This window comes from Ctenopharyngodon idella, chromosome 20 (assembly GCF_019924925.1).
Source record: "Ctenopharyngodon idella isolate HZGC_01 chromosome 20, HZGC01, whole genome shotgun sequence".
NCBI classification, from domain to species: Eukaryota; Metazoa; Chordata; class Actinopteri; order Cypriniformes; family Xenocyprididae; genus Ctenopharyngodon; species Ctenopharyngodon idella.
This window is the reverse complement of record NC_067239.1, coordinates 18,422,816-18,444,570: the sequence shown is the minus strand read 5'-3', so window position 1 is coordinate 18,444,570 and position 21,755 is coordinate 18,422,816.

The window sequence follows — 21,755 nt, the reverse complement described above, 5'->3', positions numbered from 1 at the left end:
ACTGTGACTTGCATAAACACATTTTAGTACACTTTGAAATGTTGCCTTGTGAAAGCCAACCCGATAAAAACAACATTGTAAAAATTTAAAGAGTTACTTCACCCAAAAGTGAAAGTTCTGTCATTAATTACTTACCCTCATTTCATTCCAAACATGTAAGACTTTCTTTCATCTTTGAAATGCAAATGAAGATGTTTTTGATGAAATCTTAAAGCTTTCTGTTCCCCCATAGACAGCTTACATTTGATGAACAGATGTCACATGTCTGATATGTGCATTGATGAATTCACATGTAAATTCATCAACGCACACATCAGTTGTGGTAAAAGGAAGCTCAAGCATGTTTGCTTGACGCGTGCAAGAACCAATAAGATTCATTCTTGTGTGTTACGCAGCATGTTTGAGCTTCTGCAAGAGGTTTGTTCTCATGCGTCATTCAGGTTCGGTTGAGCTTCTGTTTATGTTCGCTGATCAATGTTTATATGTGAGTAAAAGCATAAATTAAATCTGTTCATCATAAAGTACTATAGAGTCTCTTCAGAAAATTTGAACTAAACTGCTCAATTCATATGGATTAGTTTTCCATTCTCTTTATGAACTTTTTGAAGCATCAAAGTTTCAATTGCGTAGCTGTGTATGGAAGGACAAAAAGCTCTCGGATTTCATCAAAAAGATCTTCATTTGTGTTCCGAAGATGAACGAAAGTCTTACGGGTTTGGAACGACATGAGGGTGAGTAATGACAGAATTTTCATCTTTGGGTGAACTAACCCTTGTCAAAACAGAGTAAATGATCTACAGGTCTAAGATATGACACGTAATAAAGCACTTTACACATCAGTCATTTGTATTACGCAATGTTCAATTTTTTTATGTCAAAATTCATTTATAAGTCTAATAACCTAGTGAGTAAAAGATTGTGGCCTTTTAGATGAATCAAACAATAACAGCCTACCTCTTACTCTTGTCTTTCAGATAAGACCTCCACACCACTGCATTACTCCGTGTCAGCTCTAATAACATGTTGCAAAACATTTCTTTGTGCTTGCATGGTCTCTCCATGATTTAATGCTTTATGGAAGCCTGTGGAGAGCACTTGGATATAATGCAGCTGAAGCACAGTGCCCAACCTTGCACAAGTCCTGGGGGGGGGTTGCATGGGTAGACTGTGTCCTGAGATGAAGGGGGCAGTGGTGATAGATGATGTTGTGACAGCCGTTCGTTTCTTGCTGAGTTTTTTCCGCCCTAGGTCAAGGAGTGAAGTGCAGTGGAGTCAGCACGGCCATGGCACTGTGATTTAAGGCCTGTGCTTCAACAGTAAATCGATCTGAGTGAAAGAGACTGAGTGGCCAGCAGTAGAGAAGCAAATCCAGCAAGGTATCCCTCAGCTCCCAAAGAGCACATTGCACTTTCTGACAGGATAGACGTAGAGCTGCCAAAAGTCTCTGCAAGCCAGTGCAATCCTTGAAGTAAATCACTATAGAGCATGTCCACAGAAAAGTCTGTGCTGTGATACAGTAGATAAAAATGATCTGCTTTCTTGTGCAACATTTTCCAGAATCACTGTTTCCTACTCAAGCATTTTAAATGGATAGTTAGTCAGTCGTTATTTGTTGTACCACCTGAGCCATGTTAAAGAATTTAAATATTGCTAAGAAGTCTTTTTAAAATATTTAATCAAATATTTTTAATAAAAATGATATAAATATTATATAATATTATCTGCTTTAAAGCAATTTATAATGTATAATTTATTATTTGATTAATTGTGAGCAGCACCACTTTGCAGTGTCTATCCCGACCAGCCGTGTCAAGCTCCAAAGAAACACTATAAACGTAGTCAATGCAACTTGGGCGCTATATAGAGTCAATAATACAACTTGCGTGCTATACAAACTTTCATGATTCCTTTTTGTTGAATGAAATACTTTATGGTCCTTTTAAGGTACTTTTTGGCGTTTTTTCTGAGATTCTGAGAGTAGTATCCTACATTTTCATTAGGCTTAGACAGAATATTTGCTCTGTGATTAATGGTCTTTTACCTTTTTTCATGAGCCAGTTCATCTCTCTTTTAACTGTCAAGATAACTTTTAAATCTAAGCTGAGAACAGCTTTAAGTGCCAGTGCTGAAGTATGCTTCACCCACTACTGCAAAAGATAACTAATGGCACTTTACAGATAACAAGTGATCTACGGGAGCTTTTACCATTGTCATTAAGAGGTATTGCATCATATATGTCTTTGCATTCACCTCTTCCGTTGATCTCTGCATGACGTCCGATGAATTTAAGTATTTCTAAACACGGTGAAGTCCGGGACTTGTAATAGTCATAAGTAGTAAGTACTGTAGATGCCAATGAATTAGATCTAGAAATAAACTGTAGGCGTTCTGAGTTGAACTGACATGCAAATTACAGAGTCATTACTTTTACACAGTAATGAAATGCTTGACTGGACCATTGACATCTCATGACTTAAACTAAAGCAATAACTTAATGTTTATACAATGATGTAAATGTGCAATTACATTGGGCTTTTCTTATGTCATCTCTTATATCCAACTATTAATAGCATCCCGAGTTGTGGTGCCAGAGTCAGTCCTCTCAAAAAAACTGGTCAAATGTATCTAAGTGTTGGTTAAAAAAAAAAATGATTGTGCCAGAATACAAGGTTCATACTCAATGGTGGTTGTTGGAGAAAAATGCTTTTATGTCATTAATTACTCCCTCATGTCGTTCCACACCCGTAAGACCTTCGTTCATCTTCGGAACACAAATTAAGATATTTTTGATAAAATCCGATGGCTCAGTGAGGCCTCCATTGACAGCAAGATAATTAACACTTTCAAATGCCCGGAAAGCTGCTAAAGACATATTTAAAACAGTTCATGTGACTACAGTGGTTCAACCTTAATGTTATGAAGTGACAAGAATACTTTTTGTGCGCCAAAAAAACAAAATAATGACTTTATTCAACAATATCTAATGATGGGCGGTTTCAAACCACTGCTTCATGAAGCTTCGAAGCTTTACAAATCTTTTTTTTTCAAATCAGTGATTCGGAACGCTTATCAAACTGCCAAAGTCACGTGATTTCAGTTAACGAGGCTTCCTTATGTCATAAGTGTTTTGAAATTTCAATGGTTCACTACTGGGGGGGTGCTCCGAATCACTGATTCGAAACAAAAGATTCGTAAAGCTTCGAAGCTTCATGAAGCAGTGTTTTGAAATTGGCCGTCACCAGATATTGTTGAATAAAGTCGTATTTTGTTTTTGTTTTTGGTGCACAAAAAGTATTCTCATCACTTCATAACATTAAGGTTAAACCACTGTAGTCACATGAACTGTTTTAAATATGTCTTTAGTAGCTTTCTGGGCGTTTGAATGTGTTAATTATCTTGCTGGCAATGTAGGCCTCACTGAGCCATCGGATTTTATCAAAAATATCTTAATTTGTGTTCCGAAGATGAACGAAGGTCTTACGGGTGTGGAACGACATGAGGGTGAGTAATAGATGACATAATTTTCATTTTTGGGTGAACTAACCCTTTAAATTCTTCAAAGAATCATAAAAAAAATGTATCACAGATTCCACAGAAGTTTTAAGCAGCTCAACATGATAATAATAAGAAATGTTTCTTGAGCACTAAATCAGCATAGAATGATTTCTGAAGGATCATGTGACACTGAAGTCTGGAGTAATGACTGCTGAAAATTCAGCTTTGACATAAAGCCATTCATTTGGAAAGTATTGGCTTTGTTCTAATGTAATAGGTGTAAAATAAACTGTTAGACCAAAGGAACTGAATAAAACATGAGCAGGAGATGCTGTTTTTGTCTTGTTTTTACTTGTGCTATTATGGAGTAGCGCCAGGCATGATGGAGTCTGGTGTGATGAATTGCTGACCTGACCTTTGTCCTTGCCATTCTGATGTATCATTGCCTGGCTCAACAGCACAGGTCAGTACAGAGAACAAATGGAAAGATTATAGGGGAGAGAGGGAAGTGAGTTGTCAGTAAAATACAGTGAGCTTATATGTCAGAATGTAAAATAACTCACTGTAATGGACATGCACACATTCTGGGGGCCTCATTTCCTTTTCTTTCTTTTTGCTTTCTTTTCATCTGGCTTTCCCAAAATAGTGATGGCTATTTAAAGGGATAGTTCATCCAAAAATAAAAATTCTGTTATCATTTACTTTCATTTACAATTCTATGCCATGACGACTTCAGTTCAAATGATCCCTGACAGACAAAAGGTGAAACGAGGTGCTCTTGCATAAATGATGACAGAACTTTCATTTTTGAGTGGACTATCCCTTTAAAGGGGTCTCAGTTTGATTCCTTTAAAGAGGACTCAAGTGTAACAATAGCCTTAGTTAAATCTGTTTTTTTCTTTGAGAAATGTCACAGTATCAAATGTCAGACCATGGCAAAAGATCAAACAGGGCTTTAGTCCAGAGACCTTCCAGAGATGGATATGCTGTGCATGATATCGCAGGTCTGCAGAAGGGAGATGTTTATTTTGCTGAAAACTAGCCGCCTGACATCAATAGCAAAAATTAACATGAACAATGTGATGCAACCTTTTGTATTAATGTCATCATGCAGTATGTTTTTGATACATCAATTAGTGCCTGAGATATCAGTGTCTGTCCTTGTGTTCTTTTGAATGGATTAATGACTTCTTTTCATTTATTATCTACAGGTAAGGGCCTTTGAAAGGATGGATGCATTGTTAGCCCAACCATTATTAACGCCCATGCTCCAGCTTGGCCTGCGTGATGAAAGAGAGCCAACTGAATGTGATGGTAATAGACATAGATCCACAGCTGTGGGATTAAGAGCCTCTCTTTATAACCAAGCTTCTATTTCAGTTTGAATTATTGAACTTCGATAGCCAAGAGCGCCTTTTGTCTGTCAGACATTAGCTAGGTATCATTTAGACTGTAGTGGTCATGGCATAGAATTGTGTTTCAAAAGGAAATTCCAGCACAAAAAGAAGTTATCTCTTTAAGAAAGTTTTCATCACTAAATTTTATTCTAATTTGCATCTCATAAATACTAAATACTAGAAAGTCTTAGGGGGCTTTTACATGACACCGTTTTCAATTAAAAACGGAAAATGCGTTTTTGCCATTCATTTACAAGACAATGGCGTTGAAGGGCCCTGAAAACGCAAACTTTTGAAAATGGGTTTCAAAGTGCAGGTTTTTGAAAACAATATGGTTATCATCTCCTTGTAAACAACAAAAACATGAATTTGTGAAAACTGTGATGCCATGCACATCTGTAGCGTTCGGTCTATAGGCGCGTAGTATTTCTTTACAAAGTAACATCGCCAACTACTGGCCTGGCAGCATAAAGCCCTGGATATACTTGTTTTTTAAGCTTACGCTAGTGTACGTGCACAGTCGAACGCACGGCCTTGCAAATCATACTTCATTCGACTCATACACATACACAGGCATTCAACACATGCACAGTTTTCAGTTATCTCTCGACACGAGTTACAACCCATGTAAACATCTTTGTATTCTTTCATGCTAGAGTTGTACAAATGAGGGTACTTTCTTTTTTTTTTCTTTTTTAAAGTTATATTTATGGGCTTTTTGTGCCTTTATTTGGAGAGGACAGTAGAGAGCAGACAGGAAAGCATTGGGCAGAGAGGGGGCAGGATCGGCAAAGGACCTCGAAACAGGAATATGTCGGCACACTAACCACTAGGCTATCGGCGCCGACAAATGAGGGTACTTTCTAACCTCTTCACACAATCTCTCATCTATGTAGGCCTCCATCGTCGCCGTAGCTTGCATGTGTTCCAGTCTGTTCTGTTTATGCAGTTTTTCTTTGACTACCTTGTGAATCGACGCCCATGGGGCACAGTTGCCACTTTGTGGTTAAACAAATTACTGCAAAAACAATTAAATGTGCATGTGCGATGCATACTCTTCTGATGACGAAATCTTGCACACTGTACGCCTCTCGTACGCGTAAAAAGTGAACTATACTTTGGGCTTAATACAGCATTTTTAGTCATTTTCGCGGACCGTGTGAAATGGAGGTCATTTTGACAACGTTGTCGCCTGTACGTGAAAAATGCAAAGGATAAACTTCTATGTTTTTAGTACATTGTTATCATGTAAACATACCCTCTTCTGCGGAACACAAAAGCAGATATCTTGAAATGTTGTGCTGATTTTGTCGATTCAGTGAAAGTCGATGCAGATCAATGTTTCTTTGGACACCATTGACTTTAACTGAATGGGCAAAAAAAAACCCACAATGATTCAAATATCTTCTTTTGTGTTCCACAGAAGAAAGAAAGTCATACAGGTTTGAAACAACATCAGGCTGAGTAAATGATTACAGTACATTATATAGTTAATATTGTGTTGTGTATGTTTATTTATAGAATGAGCTATAAAATTATTTGACAGCACAGAGTGTGTATCGCAGATCTGTGGTTCTATTTTTAAAGCCTTTATTATTTCCTTTGTGACTGGCAGGATGGATGTTAAGGATCTGACAGGCAGCATCACTAAGCCTCCTCACTCCACACAGTGGATCAAGGATTGTGACCAGCTTTGGTCATATAGCAACATTTAATGTGGGGGAATTAGCCATTCATATTTGCTGGAACAATAAAAATTATTAAAAATGTTGAAAATGTAAAATGAAAAGATTTGACCATACAAAACTCTCAGCCATGATAGGGTGTCGCAAGTTTATTATTGTTAACTAAAACTAAAATCATTAAAAAGTCATACTTGAAACAAAACAAACATTAACTGAAAAACATATAGGCTATATATAAAAAACTTTATCTAATTGGCAAGGGAACATTTCTCATGTTGATTTAGTTTAATTTGAAGTACTAAAATTAAAACTAAAACTATTAAAAAATGTAATAAAATAAAAAAAAATACAAACATATTTAAAACAAAAACTAATACAAATGACAAAAACACAACAAAATTACCAAAAATTTTACTAAAATTAAAGTGAAAACGGAAAACAAAATAAAATCTATTTTAAAATATTTTTTTTATTATTTTAATATTTTATAATACTTTATTTATATAGCACTTTTTACAATGCAGATTGTTTCAAAGCAGCTTTACAGTGATAACAGGAAAATAATGCAAAGTTTGTTTTTGGCTGTACAGCAGCTCTAGAAGAAAAAAGTGTCAATGTCCAGCCTAAGTTCAGTTTTGATTCATTTCTGTTGTAAAAATCATTAGTTATTCATTTAGTTCATTTATCTATACCAAAGTCCCTTTAAGACAAGTCATTTCATTCGGCGGCCATCTTTGAAACGCCTCTCGGGGATGCAAGTGCAGCTCCTATCTCTTTGAATGGGGAAACATCAAATTCTCCAAAGGTGTTTGCCAAGCTTTCGATTACATTTCATACTTGAAATCATCAATGAAATCTGACAACAACTGTCTCATAATTTTGTTTCTAATGCTCGAATCGTGACAAAAAACTGTTTTGTTCAGGCTGGATCAAGCTACTGCGCATGCGCAGTCCTAAATGTGCGTCTCTTGTGTCTCATTTCTGAGGCTCGCGTATGACTGTTTCTATAGGAACCGGAGATTCTAACGGCTGCTGCAGTGACGTGATGACTTTACCAATCGGCGATTGGCTCTTATTTAAGGCGGGACTTATTCCGCCATATTGTGCGTTGCACTTTCTCCCATTCAAAACAATACAAGTGAGGCGTCTTGTGTTATTCTATAGTCTTTGTCTATACAGCAGCTCTGGAGAAAACCGTGATGTCATCGTCCAGCTCAGTTCAGTTCTCATACAATGGTGTCAGTGCAGGCAGATAAGTAATATTGTTGAATATTAAGTGTCCCCGACTAAGCAAGCCAGAGGCGATACAAAAATAACACTGGAGTGTCAGTATGTGGTTGCAATTTCTTTTCTTTTTTTTAAAGAAATTGTAATTCCCACTAGACAATAACATCAGTTTTGCTAAAAGAAGAAATAGCATACCTCTCCTTAAGAGCTGTATCTGTCTGTAGCACAGATGTTGCTTGATAAGCTGCGCACTGAATATTTACGGTTTCAGGGTTTGTTAGCAGATTAGCATGATCAGAGAAGTTATGTATTTTTCCCAGCCATCTTAATATTGTACATTACAAATGCAACTACTTTAGCCTATCATCATTCGGTCTAAGAAATACTTTCACTGCACTGTTATTGTTTAGCACCAATGATAATTTGTTCTAGATGAGAGAAATTGCAGTGAAACACGTTTTCTGAGATTCAAAATGTAATTGTTTCTGAGAACTGAGACCCAGCTGTGAGAGGAGTCGGGAAGCCTGGGGAGGACTGAGAGCACTCGTGATTGTGGTGTGAACAGCGGACAGTGAGTGGGTTTATGCTGCCAGGTGCATCTGGCAGGGTAAATTATGTGACTGATTTACCTCATCACAGCGGTACAGTTGGTTGTGGATAACACGGCATGAATCCCTGTCCTCCAGAGGGGGGGTCACCACTTTGAATGTAAACTTGTGTCCACTCTGCATCCCAAGTTTGGGGTTGGTAAGATTTTTTTTTTTAATGTTTCTGAAAGTCTCTTGCATGCCTACCTAGGCTGCACTTATTTTTGTAAACAGTAATATTGTGAAATGTTATTACAATTAAAAATAACTGTTTTTGAAAATATTTTAAAATGTAATTTATACCTGATGGAAAAGCTAAATTTTTAGCAGTCATTCAGTCTTCGGTGTCACGTGATCCTTCAGAAATCATTCTAAAATGCTGATTTGGTGCTCAAGAAACATTTCTTATTATGATCAATGTTGAAAACAATTGTGCTGCTTAATATTTTAGTGAAAACTGTGCTTTAAATATAAAGTTAAAAAAATAAATACAAAGTTCTGTCATGAAACTCTAGATGGCACAGGCTAATAGGTCCTTTAACTCAACCTGTTCGTAATCATCATTATCTATAGGGCACAGCTGATTGGTTCCTGCTGTATCAGTAGCCAGTGAACTTGAGCAGTTCGAGCAGTTTAATGCATCCTTGGTGAATAAAAGTATTAATTTCTTTAAAAAATAAGCAGTGAGACTAGAGCAGTGCTTCTTAACCCAGCGGTTCACATACTTGCTCAAACTTTGATTTATGTAGTCCATAAGGTTAAGTAATTTTCTAGCAGCACTGTCAAGCTCAATGTGCAAATGGACTGTTTGTTCCCACACAAAATAATATCTTCCAAAAAAAACGGCACTAGTATTAAACCCAAGAACATGCACTGGAAAAGCATGTGTATTGTTATTTTGCTGCATTTTAAATAAATCCTTGAAAATGTATAACAGCATGGACACGTTAAGTCTTGGACAGTGAGGCTTAATGTTTCTGCACTAAATCTGGCACTCAATTACAAATGAATACACAACAGTAGATGTTTCAAATCTGAGCTTGAGTTAATGAGATGCTGCTAAGCCGAATCCTTAAAAATAGTTTGATTACAAAGCTGATTGATTTTACGAATAAGTGGACATGCTGGTAAACCACACATGATTGCTGACAGGCTAATTAAATATTCCAGTAATGTGTAATCCGACCTCAGATTTTATCCAGTCTAACTGAATCAGTCCCAAAACATAATGGTAGCAGTCAGTTTCTCTGCTAATATGAAGGGCAATTGTCCTAGTCATGCTTTTGTCCTGGTCTCACTCATCTAATTCATTAAATCACTGATCATCTAGTAGTGTCACCACCAGATGCTGCACATGAGGTTGGAGATATATATATGTCTCCAACCTCATGTACCCTAACATATATATATGTTAGGGTTTCAAATGCCTTGTACTGTAGCTGTGCTTCAAATAACTTAATGGTTGGAATAATGAAATATTCACCTTTACACAAAGAACATCCACAATTTATCAACCAAATGCATCCAAAGCTACAACTGAAATAAGAATATGACTGAAATTTCAGATGAACTTCTGTTTCCAACAATGCAGCCACAACCCCATTTTCACCTATTCAGCCTTTTCGTAGTTACTTATGCATGCAGAAATCTGACATTTCCAAACAGTAAAAATTGTGAATGCATAAAATCCCCAGCTGTCTTTGATCTAATTAAGCTGAGTTTTCATTCCTCGTTTGTCATTTTGATTCAGTCTGTAGCACCCCAGTCAGGCAGAGCCAATGACTGAACTCAGCCTTGAAATCAGATGTACCAAACGTGATTGCACACATGTGAATGATGTGTAAACGTATGGCCATCAGCAACAAAGCATTATACAATAGTTAGTTCCGGTGTTATACCAAAATCTGTGACCTATCGAATTCTGTGAACGCAATAGGCACTGTTGTCTCCCTAACCATAAACCTTCCATCACTACAGCACCTACTAAGGTCACAGAATTTCATAGGTCACATAATTCGGTGCAACATTTGTCCTCAAATCTGATTGGTCAAACAGCATTCCAGTAGCGCAGAAAATAAAAGTCTAACAGCACTGGGACGCGTCCCTTGTCTTTATCTGTGCTTCGTTCAAAACACTGTTAGATGTAATGAGTGAGTCATTGAATCCTTTACTTAACCAATTTGATAAAAAACTGATTCATTCTGGAATGAAACTTTACATTTAGTCATTTAGCAGACGCATTTATCCAAAGCAACTTACAAACGAGGAACACAAGTGATTCTTGTCTTTGTGAGTGAATCCTTATTCTTGTCTTGAATCCAATTTATTCAGAAACACTGTCTGTATCTGAAATAATCCCCTACACTTCTTACCATGGGTGTATGTGACCGGTCCTACTCGACCCGCTCCAAGCAGGATTCGAACCAGCGTCTCTGGCATGGGAGGTGGGCGCATTTACAAGGACACTAAAGGCTGCAGCCTCTAGCATCAGTCGCCAACGCGCCTCTTGAGGCCAGGGGAGTGAGGTTTACACACACAGCTATTACTGGCCTACGTTACACTCACCCCCCTAAACCTCACTCCCATCTGGGTCACGGCACCAAATGTAACCAGTCCTACTCGAACCGCTCCAAGCGGGATTCGAACCAGCGTCTCTGGCATGGGAGGCGGGCGCGTTTACAAGGACACTAAAGGCCGCAGCCTCTAGCATCAGTCGCCAAGGGGAGTGAGGTTTACACACACAGCTATTACTGGCCTACATTACACTGACCCCCTTAAACCTCACTCCCATCTGGGTCACAGCACCAAATGTAACCGGTCCTACTTGACCTCGCTCCATGTGGGATTCGAACTGGCGTCTCTGGCATGGGAGGCAGGTGCACTAACAAGGACACAATTAAAGGCCACGGCCTCTATCGTTAGTTTCCAATGTGCCTCTTGAGGCCAGGGGAGTGAGGTTTACACAAACAGCGCTTACTAGCCTAAACTCAGGGATTTGACAATTGATTATTTTTTGACATTGTTTAGACTCGTTGGCATAGCAAAAATACAAAAAGTAAACTAGGCCTACATTATTGGGTCTAAAGTAATTACTCAATATTAACTTCTTTTTATTGAACTGTTGTAAAAAAAAAAAAAAAAAAAAGGCAGTCAGTGTTGTTGCAGTTGTGTTATTGCTCTGAATATCAATGAATGTTAATGTTGCCTTTTATTTGCTGATCTGAGCCAAAATCTAAGCAATTTATTCTAAATTCATTCTCAGAAAAGGGACAATATGGTTTTGTTTCTGCAAGTCACAGGGTCACTGTTAAATGCAGCTTTGGCAAAATGTAGTGCAAGGTGCTCTTTAACAGATGTTCTCATCAAGCAGAAAATAATTGCCAAACAAAGGCTCTTGATCCAAAAATAACACACCATCCTGTAGTGACATTGTGGTTAAGCCTTGAACAAGTTAGAGAAATGGCACTGCTGTCTTTTACACAAAGGCTCCATCTGCTGGGGGCATTGAAACACAAAAGTGATCTCTCAAAGGCTAAAGATGATCTGGGTACCCTTAAAATGACATACTTTTGCTGTCTTTATGTTAATTTATGTTGAACACTGTGGCTGTTTAACTTTTCAAACATAAAGAACATGGCTTTGCAACATATCTTTAATTTTGAAGTCTCTTTGAATGGATTTGATTTGTCAGCTTTTTCATATCACAAAGCTACATGTAGCCTTTAGCAAACCCAGCAGTGAGTTCAGTGAAATGTTGATAATAGCATTTATCTCTCTTGTGAAGCTGTGATAATGACAATGCAGTTTCAGCAATGATTTTTTCCCCCGCTTCTAAGTCTTCATGCTGACACTAAATTATAAGAAACAAAAGTATGTAAGACACAGTGGAAGATGAGAATAACACAAAAGGAGGAGATTCTGTTTTAAAAAAATGCCCTGTTTTTGTACTGGTCATATCTGAGATTTGTGTCTATATTTATGAAACTTTTAGATGACTATTTATAGTTTTTATTTTAAAAGTAGAGGCCTACAATAAAAAACGGTTTGATGCATTATTCATCTGGCTAAATTTAGAGGGGCTGTTTTAAGACGGGGCACTCAGCTACGGTCTGATGCCGTTGTATTCTGGGTTGGACAGGATTCCATTCTATTTATTCTGTGCCCTGTGTACTATTAATAATCTGCCACTCGAATCTGATAGTGACTTGTTTGGGGAATGACTCTAAATCTTGATGTAGTTAATTTATGGTTATGCCGGTCTGTGTGTGTGTGTGTGTGTGTGTGTGTGTGTGTGTGTGTGTGTGTTACATGAATTGCTACACTGTCTTGACTTGACAGAGTTTAAAAAAAATCAATAGTACATTTCAAGACATGCACATGAACAAAAGTAATCTAATCTAAACTATCCAAATCTATACAGAGAAATTCTTTAAAATATTTATTAAAATATCTATTTAAATAGCTAGGCTAATTTTTAAATTCTTGAAAAAGAAACTGCTCCTTTTGAGAAATTAGTTGTTGCTTTATATTCTAACTGGTGATACACATTTAATCACATTCTAGCTTATATGTCCTAATAGGTTTAGATTCAGCATGAATAAGAATTAAGTTTGGACAAAGAAAAGGACAAATTCACCACCCTTTTACATTTGTTTATTTGTTTGTTTGTTTATATATTTATTCTCCTGAGAACCAGATTTTTTTTAGGTCATTACATTGTTTGGAGCATAAGAAACAAATAGCATGAAGAAATTTTTGATTTTTTATTCCTATGTTATGCTATGTCCGTAGAGGACACCAGGACCCATTTATTAAGAAAATTAAAAGACATGAAAAGACAGGCAAAAACAATGGGGTCTTTTTCATTCACCAATCAGTTTTTAGGTTTCAAGGTTTTTAATCCAAACGTTGTATAAAAAAGATGATTCTCAACTATGTTAAGAAAGATAACAATGATTTTGTAACGCACTTGCAGGGATTCAGATGAAGGCAGAAGATTATAGTACAATACAACGTTTAATATCCAAGACAGGCAATGGCAAACACACGTAACATCGACAATACCGGACAATGAACTGAAACCAGGCAGGAACTTAAATACACAGGTAAATGAGGAGATTAACAGTGACAGCTGAAGGTGATGGCAAATCATAACAGTAACCATGACAACTCATAAGTGGCGGGAAACTAGACAAAGGAAACACGTGTGACTGAAAGTGACAAATTAAAAGTCCATGAAAATGAAATTAACTAAACAGAGCCATGACAGATTTGATATACAATTTTACTTAATGCAATATGTGTGTCAACATGGCCATAAATGCCATTCCCATTCTATGCAATGCATCAATACACTGTATCTAATATGCATATTAATATGTTCTTGGGGCAACATGTAATGAAAAAAAGACGTAATAATGGGAGTAATAATTGGGAATATTTTCATAAGAATATTGATATATAATTCCTTTCCCTATTCACTTATGTCTCCAAAATGCCTGATATGCCGTGATGTTAGTCCTGGTGTCCCCTACAGTGGTCATGTATGAAATCCATGTACTGTTTCGTAACAGAAAGTCATATTCTGATTTGAAACCCCAAAACATTTTCCTGAGATATTGATTTCTGACAAACAATTTGAAAATGAGTGAGATCTAAATGATAATTACAAAATATTATCATATTTCCATATAAAAGTGCTAAATTTGATCATTCAGTCATTTTTAAAGACCAAGGAGAGAGAGTTGTCATGGTTATACCTCCAAACATTTAGTATCTCTGCAAAGCCCTGAATGTTCTCTTTACAGGACATTCATCCAGACTTACATGTATATTGTCAGAGAAATTTGCTCAAATATAATGTCCTCTACAGAGGAAAAAACTCCATTGCTTGGTTTCAGGAGGTTAATGTTTGTTTGTCTGTCTGTCTGTCTTCTGGGGGGGAAATCTTATAGAGCAATGCAACCACATTGCATGTTACTGAATTTATTGTTCTTAAAGGGGTCATGACATGGATTATTTTATTATTTTAATATGTTCCTTGAGGTTCACTTATAATGTTAATAAAGTTTATGCACCAAAAAAACAAAAACAAAAAACAAATATAAATGGGGAAATAATTATTTTCAACCCTCATTCTGATCCTCTGTCTAAATTGGTCCATTTTAAGTGGTTAAGTGACTCCTTTAAGGCATGTCCGTAAACGGCCACTGTTATGATTGGCTAAGGTCATTACATATAAAAAACGTATCAACGCCCCCTCGGTATTGCACGTGAGTTATTGTTTTGAAAACATTATCCATATAAAACCATAATTAACAGACAAAGCATTATGATCGTTTACTTACAGTTTGCCATGCAGCTGCTGTCAGATGCAATACAGTTGGCTGCTTCATCTTTCAGCAAAAGTTTCTTTGCGAACTCTCCATTTCATTGTGCCTAGTTTACAAAACAATCTGCAGTCAAATGCTCCGAACAAACATATAATCCTCTGACGCGATCCAGGATGCCGTTGAAAATAAACCATACTTGTTTCTAATGCTGAGATCCTTCTGAAGTCTGCAGAGATGCAAACAAGCTGTTTAAACAGGATGCGTCAAAGCGAACATTCCTTGACTCTTCCATTTGTCCTGCTGTCAGCATACTCAGTAGCATGCAGTACCTCAGAAATTGAGCAGGCACCTGTACTGAATCCAGTGTAGACAGCGTCAGTGATTATAATGGCTTCCATTTGCTTTTGATGCCTCCGGTGTAGGCAAGCAACTAAACGCCAGTGGGAGGGGCTTATGACGCGATAATGTATAACTATTTGTCAGTGTTTTTGGAGCTTGATTAAATGCATGCTTACTGTGTGTTCAGACCGCCGCCGGCGAGAGCGCCAAAGTGACCGGAAGTCATTCATTTTCAATGTGAGCGGCGCGGTGCTTCTTGGACGGTGTGGGCGCCAAAGAAAGTTGCCCTGTGTCTGAAATCGCCCCCTATACCTAGGGCACTATTGGAGGGAACAGCCATTTTTAGTGGTCCAAAGCCTTAGGGGACATTATCAAGTGCATTCATTAAATCCCACAATGCACCACAAAAACAAGTGTACAACTGATGTACGCTAAATGGCTAGAGAATACCCATAATGCACTGAGAGCTGTGCGTCGAATGAATTCCCGGGTCGAATCTTTCTACAGCATTGTTGGCTGGGCAGCCAAAGCAAATTTTGTTAGTTAGTTTATAATGAGGACGTTTTAAGCTATGAAACTTGCAGGATGTTTTAATGATACAAAGACCTATTATATACACTTAATTTTAATATTGGCAGCCTTGATTTGAGATTGTAGTGAAAATGAAATGTCAAATTACCAATTGCATTTTATTTTTCAATTTGACAGCGACGATGCATCGTCACGGTGAAAACGAAATCATTTCATTTTTGGCACGTATTCTGCGTACAGTTTTCTATAGGCTAATGAAATGGTTAATCTGGTTTTAATTTTTATCATTTAATTGATTTATTTAAAATTGACAGAAAAGGCCTCCCATATTAGTCAAAGCCCCTTTAAAGTAGCATGTATTTATATTTTGAAATGTTTATATTTACATGCATTTAATTTTTTATAAATATTAGTCACATTGATCTCTATTACAAATGCAGCTGCAGAATTTAAAATCTAAGCTGCCTTGTGTGCATAGTTTCATTCACTACCAGTGTTACACCACAAGAGAGCACTAAATCAGTGCACTTAATGTAATTGGCTTCTGTGTGCTGGAGTTTTCACTATACTTAAACCATATACATTTCAGATGTATATACTCTGAGCATTATTTGATTATTAATGTATTCCTTGTTTTTAAATTCTTCACCTACTAATACACCTACTAATGTGTTTGTATTATTGGCTGAGTATATATCTTTAATGCATCTTTAATTCATTTATTCCCTTTCTATAGTGAGTCAAATGATGTTGATGTCTTAAAATGTACACATAATTCCTCTTTTAGCTGTTGTATTTGCTAATATATTTTCATTTCCAATCTTTTTCTGCTCATAAATGTTACTTTAGCTTTTTAGGTCTTTATTTCATTTCAAAATGTTTTAAAATGTTGTTGTTTTCACATATATGTACATTATATATATATATATATACAAAAACAGGGTGAAAAAGGTCTCGCGAAGGCATAAACAAGAATATTCATGAAAATTTAATTAAATGTGAATTTCCCACAGTGTGGGAAAGTGTGCGCCTTATGACACCTTAACTGTGTGTACATCCTCAAGCAAACAGATACAAACACACACAAACACACACCCCAGAGACCATTTTGCCTAGAGCTCACTTATTTATCATACACTGCACACACACACACAAACACACACACACACACTCACACGACTGTGGTCACGTATCTTCTATCTTGCTCATCCTCGCCTTAAGGCAACATTGTATGTTTTTAAAACTCTGTGGTCACATTTAAACCTGATTACTATCTGTTTGCATGATTGAGAATTAATTTCATGTAATGTAATGCATGAATGCACAATCCTGGATATCATGTAAATCCAGTCCTTTCACTCATATTTTTTAATAAACAGATATGCTGTTAGTCTAAACTGCAGCCAGACAGTCCTGCACAGTCTTATTTAGCTGTGACCAGGAGGGAAAGAACATTCTGTCCCGAGTGGTGGGAATATCAGGAAACAATGTTTGCTCTAGAGACAGTAATGCCGCTATTTACATGTTAATCTTTGAGAGATCAGCTGCAGCATGCCAGAAAGAGAAGGAAGCCTAATTCTGTTTTATTTTCAGTATACAGATCAGGTGCATGTTATTAAATCATTTAAAAATGTATTATATATACACCAGTATCACTCGTCACACTTTTAATCTTTGTACACTATAGCATCTGAAAAGCAACAGGAAACACATGGGTTAGTGATGGGTAATCTAATGATAATAAAGCTTTACTTGACTTTCCATAATCAACAGAGCCTAACAAAATAACCATTGTGTTTCTCTGGAGCAATTAGCTGCAGGTCTCACAGTACTTGGGGGGTCTGATTTCACTGTGGGTCATTTTGGGTTTTTTTAATAAACTGGATCTGGATGCAAAATTCTCTCCTAACTGGAGACACTGGGATGAGTGATGCACTATTAAACCAGGGGCATCACTAAAATTTGTGCATTGTAATTTAAGTATACAGTCAAGCTACTGCTTTAAGTAGTTAGCTACACTACTAAGCAAAAAGTAGCAAATTACATTGAATTTACTAAAGGGAGTAAGATTTTAATGAAGAAAAAAATAGGGTATATACCCCCGGTTTCACATTCAAGGCTTAAGCCTAGTCGCAGACTAAAATGCATGTTTGAGCTGTTTTAACTGAAAGCAACTTGCATTGACATATCTTAAAATATGTCAGTGCCATTGTTTTGTGTCATGATGCACACCAGTAATGTTTTTTTCTAAGGCATGTTTATAAAAGCTACTTAAATTTCCTAATTAAACTAAGGCCTAATCCTGGCTTAATCTAAGCCCTGTCTGTGAAACCAGGCCATATACTATCAAATAACATAATTTAGGCCTATAATTTAATAAGATGCATATTTTTGCTTGTTTAACAACAGTTAAAAGTTAAACAGGTCAAAAACAGTATTAGTGAATCTTTTTTGTGAATCTGTTCATTAAAATGAATCATACTTTCCAACGTTGTGTGAGTGAGAGGAGCATTTGGGATGAAACGATTCACTAGACTTTCCATTGCTACATATTGAAGAGAAGACTGTTTATCATGAACCGATTCACTAATAAATCAGACTTTCCAACGCTATGTGACAAGAGAGGTCCATTTAGGATGAACCGATTCACTAAAATGAATCAATTTTCCATTGCTATAGGAGAACTGTTTTTTGAAGAATGAATCACACTAGCTACGTATGAGAGGGAAAGAGTTTGCCATTTGATTATTCCCTCAACCTAATTAATACAGCGATATAACATAGCGAGAAAGCTATAATAAAGCTGTCTGCTGTCATGCTGCTATGCTGCTGTTCACTCTAAAAAATGCTGGATGGTTTCAACCCATGTGTGGGTCAAATATGGACAAACCCATGGTTTAAAATTTAATTAAAAAATTTATAAAATTATGAAAAATGATGATGTAACAGCAATCCTGACCAGATTAGGTCATTTTGTTATATGGGTCAATGACGTGACGGGTCATTTTTTGTCTAAAGGCCTTAAAGGGTTAGTTCACCCAAAAATGAAAATTCTGTCATTTATTACTCACCCTCATGCCGTTCCACACCCGTAAGACTTTCGTTAATCTTCAGAACGCAAATTGAGATATTTTTGTTTAAATCCGATGGCTCCGTGAGGCCTACATTGGGAGCTATGACATTTCCTCTCTCAAGATCCATAAAGGTACTAAAAACATATTTAAATCAGTTCATGTGAGTACAGTGGTTCAATATTAATATTATAATATTACAACGAGAATATTTTTGGTGCGCCAAAAAAACCAAAATAACGACTTGTATAGTGATGGCCGATTTCAAAACACTGCTTCAGGAAGCTTCGGAGCATAATGAATCAGCGGTTCGGAGCGCCAAAGTCACATGATTTCAGCAGTTTGGCAGTTTGACACGCGATCCGAATCATGATTCGATGTGCTGATTCATTATGAAGCTTCCTGAAGCAGTGTTTTGAAATCGGCCATCACTATATAAGTCATTATTTTGTTTTTTTTGGCACACCAAAAATATTCTCGTCGCTTTATAATATTAATATTGAACCACTGTATTCACATGAACTGATTTAAATATGTTTTTAGTACCTTTATGGATCTTGAGAGAGGAAATGTCATTGCTCCCTATGCAGGCCTCACGGAGCCATCGGATTTCAAGAAAAATATCTGAATTTGCGTTCCGAAGATTAACGAAGGTCTTATGGGTGTAAAACGGCATGAGGGTGAGTAATAAATGACAGAATTTTCATTTTTGGGTGAACTAACCCTTTAATAATAATAAAAAACAAAGCTATGACATCCAAAGTATGTGAAGTAGTGCAACTAGATTTCTTTTATTGAATACAAAAGGTTTTGATTATATTTTCCTACATATAAAGGTATTTTAAAGATTTTGAAGTGTCAAAAGGTCATTCGGTTTAACCATCCAAAGGCCAATACAGCCATTTCATTTGTGATTAAAATATCTTAAAATGTAATAAATGTATATATTTTTTTATTCTGGCATGATTTTATAACATCATATATCAACATAGTGTAAAATGGTATTAAAATTATGTGTAGAAGTCATTGCTTTGTTATGAGAAAGAATGTCCAGAAAAATGAAAAAATTTCATTGATGTCATTCGAGTAACTAATATAAAGGGAACATTTTGGATTAAGTCATGCGGTCAATATCATGTGACAGGATGTGACATTATTCAGACACCTGCAAAGGACCACATGGTCGTGAAACAAAGTAACTAACTCTCTCTTAACTATTTGAAAAATTCATGTTTTCACTTGCTCATACGCATGTCCCGAAAGATCAGGTCGTTCGGTATAACTGCTATAAAACATGGAAAATGTTGTAATATTTTAAAAACTTGTAGTAAGTATAAAATGTTTGACTGTCCTTTTGCTAGCTAGCTAACAAGCTAACTAGCTTTCTAGATATATATCAGCCTGTTAGCATTGTTTGAAAATATCGTCATTCGGTATAACCAAAAGTGTCATTCGGTAAAACTGAAATTTTGGTTAAATTTTGTCCATCTTGCAAAAAATGACAAAAGCAGTGTTAATTGATTATAAAAACCACATAATATCATTAACACTTAATAAAACTTCAAAATGAATTATATCTCCATTATGTGTCTTTTTTTTTTTTTTTTTTTTTTTTTACACTTTTAAAAGCCTTATTCGTCAATGACCCATTTATTTCTTAAGACTAGAAATGCATCTTGCTTCCTTTATGAAGACTTGGACAAGGTTAGAACAGAAATAAATTTACCACAATGAGGCTGAATCTCAACATTCCTGCTGTTCTGGAAAAATAAACAAACAATGGGGATTCTAAAGTGCTTGAGACCAGGGTCCCTAGGCCTGTAGAAAATGGATGCATCCTACTTAGCAACTCACTTTAGTGACTAATTGAGTCCCATGTCTAAATCTCCAAGCCGATGTATTCTATATCCTGAAAACTTTTGGTTTAACAGAGAAAAGATATAGGGCATTTTATTTATCCATTTTGCTGAAATGTCAAATTCCTAGCTGCAATCCCCATTCATTTCCCCCTTATAGCAGACATAAGTAAACTAAATAAACTAAACCAATGTGTTCTACTGTGCTGAGATGAATTCATGGTAATTTTTCTCCAGGTACTTCAAATGCCAAGCTAATAGGGAACATTCTCAGAACTTTGGATAATGTTCTAGGAAGGTTTCGAATTTATGAACAAAATTGTACAAAATAAAAGAATGTTCTTTCAAAGTTATCTGGTCTTTAATATTGTCATTCTCAAAAATATTATGTATACATCATTCATGGAACTTTTTTTAGTTGGATGTTCATCTAACATTTTTTTTAAATGTTAGCCAACTACTTGTTTCTAAATGTTTCTAATGTTTGCAGAATTATCAAATTTAATGTTTCATTAACATTTGAATAACCAAGAAAAAAAGTTTTTAAAACAGGCCTTTGTAGTGAATGTGAACAGCATCATGATTAAAAACTAAACTTTTTTGACCGTTATGACCTTAGCCTATTACATAATGGGGTTTCCTTTGCTCCAAAAAGGATTGAAACACTCATGGACAAACATTGACCGTATCATGTTAGTGTTTGGGATGTTATCAAGCACATCAGTATTCTGTGTAGTTTCCTCATGTATACAGACATTTCGAGATGCTCAATGTGGGTGGTAGCTTGCCATTTAGCCGGCAGCTGTCAGCTTGCAACTCACTAGTGAAGCTTAGCAGGGCTGAGTCAATACCTGAATGGGAGGCTCCCAAGTAAACTAAGGTTGCTGCTAGCTAGTGTTATTTAGACCAGCAGGGGGCGCTCACCCTGTGATCTGTGCGAGTCCCAATGGACCCTTTTCACGAACTGTGATGATAGCTATTTTTTTTTATATTTTCATTTTTTTTTTAAAGTGTATGTACATTTATAACACGGTACTTAGTATTGTATTACCTTTTCATCAAATTACAAAAAAACAAACAAACAACAACAACAAAAAATCGTTAACACTGCTGAGGGTGTTTCTGTCGGAGTGACGGTAAAGTTGACATCTTTCTCTCTTCTGACTGCCGTTATCAATCGCTCTCTATTTTTTTCCTCTTTTTGAAAGTTGTGAAAACACTATTGTTAGTTTATC